A 12,426-nucleotide genomic window follows, 5' to 3' on the forward strand; every position below is an offset into this window, starting at 1 on the left:
TGCAACATCAACTTTTCCCTGAATTTCTCGCCTGCCAGACTGCTCCACAAAGTTCAGACTTGCCTGCCCCACAATTGTGTGAGCCAGTTCTTTAAAATAAGTCTTTCTCTCTGTGTAGATCCTGTTGGTTCTGTTTCTCTGGAGAATTTTACTACAAGGCAGAAGAACACATTCTTCGAGCAAAGAAAAGACTGAACGGAGAGGAATGAAAAGATCTGCTCTTAAATGAAGCTGAGGCTGTGTTGAAGAACTATACTGGACAATACTGTGTGTCAGATGGAAAGGTCTGAGTGATTGCAGGGAGGCTGAGTATGTTCTGGTGTTTTTACCCTCCTTGTTATGCCAGCAGCCAACTTCCCATATTTCTTTTCATCAGTTTTTTCCCATCAAATCTGCTTCATCATAGAATATAGAACTGGACCTGTGTGGTTTTTCATAAGTAGCCTCCAGATTTGCTTCTCCCCATGACTCTTTACAAAGGCTGGCATCTTGTAAGGATAACTCCACACCATCTTAATTTCTTAATATGACTAATCTCTTCAACAATTTTACATTTTCCTCCAATTAGTTTGTCAAGTTGTATAGTGAGCTTCCCTCCTTCCTCTACAATGCTTTCTGTTTTGTTTTTTGGTATTTGTTTGTAATTGTAAAATACACTTTACCATTTTAATCATTTTAAAGTGTGCCATTCAGTGGCATTAAGTGCCTTTGTCGTGTTGTGCAACCATCACCACCATCCATTTCCAGAACTTTTGCATCATCCCAAACAGAAGCTCTGCATCTGCGAAGCAAAAACTCCCTATTTGGGGATCCCTGGGTGGCGCAGTGGTTTAGCGCCTGCCTTTGGCCCAGGGTGCGATCCTGGAGACCCGGGTTCGAATCCCATGTCGGGCTCCCGGTGCATGGAGCCTGCTTCTCCCTCTGCCTATGTCTCTGCCTCTCTCTCTCTCTCTCTCTCTCTCTCTCTCTCTGTGTGACTATCATAAGTAAATAAAAAATTAAAAAAAACAAAACAAAACAAAACTCCCTATTTCCCTCTCCTCCCAACCCCTGGTAACCACTATTCTACTTTCTCTCTCAATAAATTTGCCTAGTCGACATACTTTATACAAGTGGAATAATACAATATTTATCCTTTTTTTTTTTTTTTTTTGTAATCTCTACATACAACATGGGGCTTGAACTCATGACCCTGAGATCAAGAGTTGTATGCTCTTCCAACTGAGCCACCCAGGGCCCCCCAATACTTGTCCTTTCTACAGTTGCTTTTTAGCTGAGTGAAAAGTTCTCCCAAGTGAAAAAATCACAAAATCTTCCAATAATTTTTGCCCACACCATCATCTCCAAAAAAACTCAGAAATTAGAACTTAGACTCATGTTTTCAGGCAACCAGACTACAGTTGTAAGCTTCTCCAGGAGAAGCCTGACACTCATTTCTGAGGCAGTCTGTAGCCCCTTTGTGGAGTTCACGTTCACCACAGACCAGCTTGTGTTGTGGTGGCTGTTGGCCCGCTGCACCACAGCAGACGCCTCCCCACTTTCTAGAACACTCCACAACCTTCAGCTGGAGCCAGACCTGCACTGGCATCTGTCAGTGGAGCAGGCTCAGGGTTCAGAGAGGCACACTGACAAGTTCACTCTACATTCCTTCTTCTCATCAACACTTGAAACATTGACAATTTATGGGGTGCCTGCATGGCTCTGTTGGTTAACCATCTGCCTTCAGCTCAGGTCATGATTGCTGGATGCTGGGATTGAGCCCTGCATCCTGCTCCCTGCTCAGCGGGAAGTCTGTTTCTCCCTGTCCTTCTACACCTCCTGACTGCTCATGCTCTCTCTCACAAATAAATAAAAATAAATAAATAAATAAATAAATAAATAAATAAATAAATAAGTAAAATCTTTAAAAGCAAAACAAAAAACAAAAAACAAAAAAAAACCCACCCTCCACCCCAAACCCGTTAATGATTTGCTTTACTTTTTACTGAAAAATAAAACTGTTTAGAATATGACACAAAACAAATCATTATAACCACCACCAGAGTCAAGAAATAGAATCTTGTCAGCCACCCCAGAAATTCTTATATGTGCCCCATCCCCAACTCAATCCCCTGCATTCCCTCACAAGTAGTCATTCTTTTGATTTTTTTGGAACTACTTTATTGAGGTATAATTCACATACCATACAGTTCATGAATTTGAAGGGTGGAAGTAAATGGATTCTAGTATATTCCCAGAGTTGTGCAACCATCTCCTAACTTTTATAGAACTTCTTCATACCCACTATATAGAAGAAAGGCAGGATAAATGTTTGTTCTGTCCCTTAATTTATCAGTTTTCAAGATATTAACTTTCTTACATACTTCAGAGGTGACTGGGTTAGTTGAGGTTTTTATGCTTTTGTTTTTGGGCATTTTGTTGTTGTGGTTATTGTCTTGTTTTGTTTGTTTTTAAGTGGGCTCCATGCTCAATGTGGAGCTTAAACATGTGACCTTGAGAACAATAGTTGTGTGCTCTACCGACTAAGCCAGGAAGGTGTCTCTGTTTTTCGTTGTGGGTTTTTTTCTTAAAGATTTTATTTATTTATTCGTGACACACACACACACACACACACACACACACACACACACACACACAGAAAGAGAGAGGCAGAGACATAGGCAGAGGGAGAAGCAGGCTCTCCATGCAGGGAACCCGATTCGGGACTTGATCCTGGGACTTGATTCGGGACTCCAGGATTGTGCCCTGGGCGGAAGGCAGGTGCTAAACCCCTGAGCCACCCAGGGATCCCCTGTTTTCGTTTTTTAAAACAATTGTACACTCATGGTTTTAAATATATTTGGTGAGTTTCAATCCATTGCAAATTATTAGTGAAGCTCAAATGGTCCCACCTTGGCCAGTGTTGCCTCCTATGTCCCTTTGACACAACTCTAGTTGTCTTTGATAGCTTTCTTGATATCTGGTATGATGAGCTTCTATAAAGTATGTCAGAGAGTTTGGTAATTTAAACAGTGTGATATTGATGTGGGAACAAGCAAATTAATAGAAATATGGAGACTTAGTAAGTTGTAAGGTTATGAAATTCCAGAGAAATTTTTACACCAAAACAGTCCTCCTCAGTCCTATTTGCTAGTAATATTTGCACTGTGATTGGCTGGCTCCGATTACCCCATAAACTATTTTCATAATTAGTACCGCCAGCAGTAGTGACATACACTGCAACTTTTCTGCATAAAAAGCATTAATTACATACCTACCACCCATACAAATAGTCTTTCAAACTTAAGTGAAATTAATTTCCATTGTTGTGGCAAGTTTACTGAGAAATTGTTTCATAAATGGATATCCCTACTATGACTGTGAAAACATGTCAAGTGCCACTTTAGTGTCACAGACAGAAAGCACACACCTATGCAATATGGCTTACCCTATATTTATTTGTAAAAATCCAAGCATAGTTTAAAATATATGATGTCAATATTACTAGTCTTAAGTTTTTAAGAGGGTTCTTTATGATTATTCCAGGTAAGGGTATAAAAGAGATTAGGTGCTTTTCTTTCATCACTTATTTTCTTTAAAATCAGCTATTACAAGATATTTTTTTTTACTTTATACATGTTGTTTTTTAATTAAAATATAATCACTGAGAACTGAAGTTTACTAATTTTGATTTTATAAGGTTTGTAGCATTACAGAATAAACTGGGATTTATAAACCAGCTGTGATTAACAATGTAAAGAATTATTGAACTTGAATCAGATTTTTAGGAAAATTATGTTCTTTTTCCCCTTTATGGTCTCACCTAATTTGAATCCTTCAAGAAGAATTTTTCCATACTATTTTTTGAGATAGAAGATAATTGGGGGGTGGGGGTTAAGAATGCATGTATGATACTCCATAAATTCAATATTCTTTAATAAAGAATAAAGTTGTAAGGTTATGCAGTGGACATATTTTTTGCTGCCAGCATTTATTGCATTTTTTACTAGGAAGAGTTTCCCAAAGTTTATTTTGGCTATCATTCCTTACTCATTCAGCCTTCCTGAAGTGTGTTCAGAGGAACTGATGGCATCATCAGCTCTAGTTGCTGCCTTGACGAACTTACGCCACTCAGGCTATCCAGTCACCTTGTTCACAGTGACTATTCTAGAGATATGGACATGACCAGAATCCATGAAGACAAGAACACATTCACTGGGTCTTTGAGGAAAGACATGGGGATAATTTGCCTTCCTTTTGGAAGGAGGTATTTAATTTCAACTTCTTACCATTCATATATATTAAATGAAGGGGTACTAACAACCTAGAAGAAGAGTCTGTTATTAGAAGACACAGAAAGGTAAAAAAGCCATGTTGATAGATTGATAATTTGGTTACATGATGTTAGGACTACAAAACACCATGAATAAAATTAAAAGACAAACAACTGGATGAAAGTAAACATTTCTGACATCTATAACAAGAATTAGTACCCCTGTCATTGTAAACCTTCTATATGCGATAAGAAAAAAGGCAACCCAATAGAAATATGGGCAAAGGATATGAACAGAGAGGATAAGAAAGGATATAAGAAACATAAGAGGATATAGAAAGGGGAAAAAACCAAAACATATCAAAGGTGCTCAATTTCACTCACAATCAGGAAGGTACATTTTAAAATTACAGTATAACATTCCATAGCGTGAGTTTATTGCAGTGTAACTAACCATTTCTCTATATGATGGGAATTTACGTTCTTTTTAATTTACTACATATAATGCTCAGCAGACATCTATCTTGCCTCCTTGAATCTATTTCTGCTTCTTTTTTTAAAAAATATTTTATTTATTCATGAGAGACACACAGAGAGAAGCAGAGACATAGGCAGAGGGAGAAGCAGGCTCCCTGCGGGAAGCCTGATGTGGGACTCGATCCCAGGACCCTGGGATCACGACCTGAGCCAAAGCCAGATGCTCAACCACTGAGTCACCCGGACATCCCTCTATGTCTGCTCTTGAGATATTAAAGTTGTAAGCTTAAACCTAGAACATGATAGCAGATATCTTGGGGTCTGGGCCTCAAACAGAAGTTGTATATAATGTCAATGTCCTCTGCAATTTACCATCAGAATGTTCTTTGGATTTTATTCTTAATCATGTGCTTAATCTAATACACTTAGGGACTACTGGAACTTTTTCTGGTCAGATTAGTGCAAACAGTCAGAAATTGTTCTCTTTCCTTGAAATAAAGCTGATTGAAGGATTACATTGTCTGAATAGCTGGAGGATTCAGAAACTCCTTTATAAAGACTTACTTTATTTTTAGATTTAAAAATATCCATGATTTCTTTTGGATTAATGGTCTAAACAGGCATGTTTTACTAGGATCTTACTGTTTTATTTATTGTAGCTATAGCTTGTTTGTTACTCACTGTTTGTATGTTCCAGGGAGAGGAAATTGTTGACTCTCTGCCCAGGAGGGAGAGAAAATATTCATCAAATTCAAAATATGTTTGCCTTTTGTTCCAGCAGTTACACTTTTTGGAATCTCTCCTGTAGAAATACTCATCTAGAGTATATGCAAACATACACATGGCTGCACCCAAGAATATTCACTCTACTATTGTTTGTAATAAGCATTCAATTGAAAATATGATAAATGCCCATCAATAAAGGAATGGGTAAATAAATCACCCTGGGAAAAAAATGTATACAAGAGGGTCCTGGCAGGCAAAAGAACTCACCCCACATGGTTCAAATGAAGAGATCTTAAGGAAGGATTTGCTTATGAAAGTTGAACAGTGTTAGGCCAACAAAGAAGAGATGGGGAAGTACCTACAGACTAGCAATTAGTGGAAAGCTATTACCATTCCTAGGGCTTAATGTAAAAGGGAGAGGACGAAACAGGAGCCCAGTGACATTTGGAACCATAGAGGCAGGGCCACAAGTAGAACTATAGTCAAAGAGAGATACATCTACTGCAAAAGACAGAGCTGAAGCAGGTGAAAGTAGAGAAGGAACACTCTAACTTCCTCCCTCCTATGCTCTGATCTCCTGCTGGTGCCTCCCATTGGCTGAACCCAGTCAGAGGCATCTGGCAAGGGAGCCTGAGTGAAACCATCCACAGGGGTCAGCCCGCTGGGACACAGAGCAGGACAGAGAGAAAAGCTAAAAAAATGACATATGGGGATAGGGAAAGGACTAGCAAAATGTTTATATTTTCTAAGTGGAAAAAAAGTTGCATAGCAATATGTACAACAATATGCTATTGTCATAAAGGAAAACCACAACACATTTCATATAATCATAAACATAATGTAAGAACATAGAGCAAACTGTGAAGCTCAGTGTTACTTGTAGAGGGTGAAAACAGATGGAGACAAAACTTTCTAACTTTCTACATTTTTATATTATATAAACATGTTACAAAAAGTATTTCTTTGGTGGTTAGGGAAATCAAGATAAACTATATTTTCCATGAAAAGAAAGCAGTGGGGGCGCCTGGGTGGTTCAGTAGTTGAGCATCTGATTCTGGGGGCCTGGGATTGAGTCCTGTATGGGGTTCCTTGCAGGGAGCCTGCTTCTCCCTCTGCCTGTGTCTCTGCCTCTCTCTGTGTGTCTCTCATGAATGAATAAATAAAATATTAAAAAAAAGAAAAAAGAAAAGAAAGCATTGCTACACCTAAGATGAAGACCAAGTAGAAGAACCCCTAAGTGATTAATAAATAGTTGATTCACTCATGGGCACTGCAGAGAGAAACATTCCCCAAAATCCACATTAATTATTATTATTATTATTATTATTATTATTATTATATTTTAAGGATTTATTTATTTTGGGGGGGAGGGGACAGACAGTGGGGGAGAGAGAGAATCTCCAGCTGAGTGCAACTCCATGCTGAGTGCAAAGCCTGATGAGGGCCTCAATCCCACAGCCCTGAGATCATGACCTGAGCCAAAACCAAGAGTTGGACACTCAACTGACTGAGCCACCCAGGTGCACTACATGTTAATTATTTTAATGCTAAAGTCAAAGAGTAGATTTTGTATGATATAGTGTTGGTTAGGGTTCTCTGTTGCAAAGATGAGAACTCAAATCAATATCATTCAAGGAATAAAAGGGGAGTTAAAAAAAACTAGGGATATATAGATGGTTCATGGAACATAGTGATGGCAAAAAAAAAAAAAAAAAAAAAAAAAAAGAGACTTTCTATTTGTCTCCAGGTCCTTGTCTCTTTATTGCTCCCAGCAAACACACCTTCTCTGCTCTTTGGGGAATATAATAGCCAAAATGCAGGTGTCTCACAGATCTGGACTTTCATACTACAGCTGTAACCCCTGAGAAGATTAACTTAACTCTCTTTAGGTGCTTTAAGTTTATGTTCTTTCTATAATCTCTTTAAGTTTTTGTTCTAAACTTCCAGGAGAAAGAATCTGATTGGCCAAGTTTGGTTCAGCTGGCACCTCTGGTCCAGTTGGCTATGGTCAATGGAGCAGGATCATGCAATATAATACCACCACAGATCCTAGAATCCTCTGGAAGGAGATAAAGAGATATTGTTAGATCAAGGGTAGAGGATATGTTCTACTACAGTTCCCAATAAGGCAGAGAACATTATAAATCAATGAGTTAAAAATCACTTTTGCATTGTTCCATAGCTGAAGAGTAAAAATGATATTCTGAGGGAACCATAGAAAGGTTATGGTAAAACACTGATATAAAACAAAATCAGTTGGTGGGATGCCTTGCTGGCTCAGTCAGTAGGACATGCAATGTCTGATCTCAGGATTGTGAGTTCAAGCCCCATGTTGGGTGTAGAGATTACTTAAAATAAAATCTTTTACAAAATAAAATAAATCAGTTGTAAATCACATACTATACTATTATAATAATAATAAAGTGTACTTTTTAAAGTGTACATTTTTAAAACCATTTAAAAGGTTAGTTACAGATAATCAGAAATCACTCACTGAAAAAAAAAAAAAAAAAAAAAAAAAAAAAAGAAATCACTCACTGGTTTGAAAAAAGGTACTAGTAAAATTTATAACACATTTTATAGGTCTCAAGAGGATTCTACATTCATTTTCTAATTTATTTAAGAAAACCTTATAAAGGTAACCAAGGATCAGAGAAGTTATTTGCTCAAAGTTATACAGGAACTAAAGACTCAGGACTCAAGCCTGGTGTTCTCACTCTACATGCTGAGCTTTACCTTATTGAATATGCTTTCCTTCTTTCTCAAAGATAATATAAAAAATTTTTTAGCATCAAAGTAAAGGCAGAAATAATTTCTGAAGTGCTAAATTTTAGGAAAAATGGATTGATAAGTTATTTTCTCACCTAATTCAAAAGCAAATAGATAAAAAACCCTACTATAGAAACTATTTTTTTTAAAGCAAGTAACCAGAAAAATAGCAATCAACTTTTGGTGTATCGGAAGATACATCCTTGCTTCACTATAATGTTTAATGTGAATGATTACATTCTTCTTTAAAAAAAAGGCTTTGAACAAAGTCAGAAAAGAAAACCTATATCCAACATTCTCTTGCCTATAAGAGACATGCAGAAAATTAAACTCTTCAAGGAGTCTAAAGGTTAAGGGAGAGCTTAAGATTTATTATGCCTCTGTACATACAGAGCCAGCAGGTGTTCTAATCCAAGGTGCAGTGATTATTGTATATGTGTGAGAACCAGAGAGATAATGACTAAGCTTAGGAAAGGGAGAGGCAAAGGTAATAGTTTCCTGGTGTCCTGTCCTGGGAGATAAGAGAATCTTTATGGCTCCTGGCGGGGTGTGGATTCAGCTGCAGTCTTTTGGGCACCATAGGAAAAGGCATGTGGTAAAGAAGATATGCTGTAATAGAGCTCATAGGGCAAATACTTCTATGTTAATGATGTAATGTATGTTTCACTCACGTGATCCCAGGTGTGCTCTGCAGGTGTGCACACTTATGGAGGAGAAAGTGGAACAAAATTAAACTGGCTTTAGTTGATTACACGAGGGAGACCGGCCAATTGAAGAGCTCTTCGTGTCAGGTTTGTCCAGAAGAACAAGTAAGATTATATTTTTTTTCCAGAAGACAATGATGATAGATCCTTACTTTATTTTATTTTTTTAAATATTTTATTTATTTATTCATGAGAGACACACAGAGAGAAGCAGGAACACAGGCAGAGGGAGAAACAGGCTCCATGAAGGGAGCCTGACATGGGACTCGATCCCAAGTCTCCAGGATCACGCCTTGGGCTGAAGGTGACGCTAAACCGCTGAGCCACCCAGGCTGAAGCAGTGATTTTCAAAATTATATTAAATCAAAAACAGAGAAATTGATCAGTGAAACAGGATAGCATTTCTAGAAGTAGATATAGACAATAATAACAAATCAAGACAAATTTAGTCCCTTTATAGAACACATTTTTAGGAAAGCATACTACTTTTTTATGAAACTGATCAAAATTCTTATATTGATCTGGGTAGGAATTAGCTTAACTCCCACCATGTACTATAATAAACTCCAGGTGGCTCAAAATAGATGAAGAGTTTATGGTGGATGCTTTCTTTTTCTTATTTCTTTTTTTTTCCTTAAGCATTGGTTTCTCTCTCCCCCAACACCTACCATAATTTCCTACTGTAAAATTTCTTCTCCTTGACTATATGTAGTGTTAGCGAAGGTCTGTTACCATTTGCATTTGGAAGCTAACATGGTTCACTTTTCCTCTCTATCCAGTATGGCCAGGGGATGGGCACTTGACCTAAGCTCAGCCAACCTGGTGGTCACTCCTAGAATTTTGATGTTTAAGCCTATGCCAGTACAGGAAAGAACAGTGGTTGGTCAGTGGCATCCAAACAGGCTATTCGAGCTATAAAACAGCAGCTATCCTTTCAGCTTTGGTTTGGCAGAGCTCCTTGGTTCATTCTCAAGCATGTTGCTACAGACTCATATCAATAGTTTGATTATACTAGCCAGAGCAAGATTCTTTCTATATTCATATAGAGCCTGTAATTCCAAAGAAATAACTGAGGAGGAAGAGAGTGTGTGAGATGCTTGGTGGTTTCACAGTTCACCATAGAATATGTATCTCCTCCACAAGAAAAGCACCCTGGTAGGTGGCCTGATGGTTTGCATTTCTTCCTCTTGCCTCTGACTATGGCAGGAGTGTACTTCTCTGTTCCCATTTTTTGGTTGGTCATGTGACTTGATTGACCAATAGAATGCAAGTAGATATGATGAGTACCATGTCTGAGCAGAAGCTTTAAGCATGATTTTTCAATTTTGTTTCCTATATATGTATGTATGCATGTATGTATGTATGTATGTATATATATATTTATCTACTCCATTCCATTTTGCCAACACTGTCCAAATCCATGATAATCTCATTTGTTTAGTTCAACAACGTTCTAATCATCTCTGTCCTTTTAGCCGTGTACCTCTGAAAACTATCCTTCATACAACTGTGAGTGATGTCAGATGTAACCCCTTAAAGCCACAGATTAAAGCCTTCAATCTCTCCCTTTCCCTCACATGGCATTTGACAGCAATCCTGATTTATTTCTACATACCCTCTCAGCCTCATCTCTGGACATTCCCCAGGTCATACTTTATGCTAATCAATATGAAACTGCCTGAAGCATCCCAAACACTCCTCTGTACCTTCATCCATTCTGTTCCTTTATTCTGTCCTCCTCTCCCTCTTAATTTTATACAAATAACATCTGTTCAACTCTCAAGTGGGTATCACTGCTTTCAGAAAATCTTTCCTGGGGATCCCTGGGTGGTGCAGCGGTTTAGCGCCTGTCTTTGGCCCAGGGCGCGATCCTGGAGACCCGGGATCGAGTCCCACATCGGGCTCCCGGTGCATGGAGCCTGCTCCTCCCTCTGCCTGTGTCTCTGCCTCCCTCTCTCTCTCTGTGTGACTATCATAAATAAATAAAAATTAAAAAAAAAAAGAAAGTCTTTCCTGGTCCTTCCTAGCTAGGCATGCACTTTCCCTCTGCTTCCTTAGTGCACACACATCTGGCACCCTCCACATTGAATTGATGATTTGCTCTGTATCTTTCTCTCTAATAGATTGCCATTTCCTAGAGGGCAGGAATGGTATCTTATTCAGCTTTTTATTTATTATTGTATTTTATTTTTTATTTAAAAATATTTTATTGGGATCCCTGGGTGGCGCAGCGGTTTGGCGCCTGCCTTTGGCCCAGGGTGCGATCCTGGAGACCCGGGATCGAATCCCACGTCGGGCTCCTGGTGCATGGAGCCTGCTTCTCCCTCCGCCTGTGTCTCTGCCTCTCTCTCTCTCTCTCTGTGTGTGACTATAATAAATAAATAAATAAATAAATAAATAAATAAATAAATAAATAAATAAATTTATTCATGAGAGACAGAGAGAGAGGGAGGCAGAGACAAAAGGAGAGCAGGCTCCCCATGGAACAGGGAACCCAATGCAGAATTCCATCCCAGGACCTTTGGGATCACGACTTGAGCTGAAGGCAGATGCTTATGACTGAGCCACCCAGGCGTCCCATATTCAGCTATTTATCCTCAAAATCTAGCATGATGTCTGACATACAGTAGGTACTCAATACACATTCACAGAGCTGAAATAAACCAATGAAATTAACCTTTAATATAAGAAAACTAAGTCGTCTTAAATTCTGCAGCCGGGATTCCTGGTTCTTCTGGAAAGCAGTATAGCAGCATGTAACAAAGACTATGAAAATGTTCTTTTTCCTTCACTTGGTATTTTCCCGTTTGTGAATACTCCCCAAGGAAGTAATCCAAATGGATAAAATGTACCCAGATGTTCCCAGCAACTCTAGTTATAATAGTAGGGGAAAAAAAAAAAAAAAACCCTGGAAGCTATCCAAGTGTCTAATAGGGAAATGACTAAGCAAACAATGGGATTATTACATAGCTATTAAAAATGATAGAGGTGAGGACTATGTCAACATAGAGAAGTGTGTATCTGCAGGAACGTTAAGTGGAAAAAAGAACATAGACCAGTGTTTAAACAATAGTGGTTAATGAGGAGTGTGTACCTTAACAAAGATCAGAGGCCAGTTTGGAGAAATGAAGATGGCTAAAGTTCACTGGGTCTTTTTTTTTTTTTTTCCTGTGAATTTCTTTTTTTTTTTTAATTTTTAAAATTTATTTATGATAGTCACACAGAGAGAGAGAGAGGCAGAGACACAGGCAGAAGGAGAAGCAGGCTCCATGCACCTGGAGCCCGATGTGGGATTCGATCCCGGGTCTCCAGGATCGCACCCTGGGCCAAAGGCAGGCGCTAAACCGCTGCGCCACCCAGGGATCCCTTTTCCTGTGAATTTCATGGGTTGATGACAATAATAGTTGAGATATTATTGCAACATCGATATCCTAAAAGTCCTCTGCAGGATAAATGCTCTATGTAACCTACTAGCTTGTATATTTCAAGAGAGAGTTT

At 38.6% G+C, this 12,426-nt stretch overlaps 1 long non-coding RNA gene across 1 annotated transcript in view; it reads left to right on the top strand.

The window, feature by feature from the left end:
* LOC102156500 overlaps window positions 1–673 on the top strand; it is a 40,481-nt gene extending 39,808 nt beyond the window's left edge. The window contains exon 5 of the long non-coding RNA XR_005379881.1: window positions 119–673. This is a non-coding gene — a long non-coding RNA (uncharacterized LOC102156500). The remainder of the gene's footprint in view (window positions 1–118) is intronic.
* Window positions 674–12,426: the final 11,753 nt, after the last annotated feature.

This window comes from Canis lupus, chromosome 27 (genome assembly GCF_011100685.1).
Source record: "Canis lupus familiaris isolate Mischka breed German Shepherd chromosome 27, alternate assembly UU_Cfam_GSD_1.0, whole genome shotgun sequence".
Classification (NCBI taxonomy): Eukaryota; Metazoa; Chordata; class Mammalia; order Carnivora; family Canidae; genus Canis; species Canis lupus.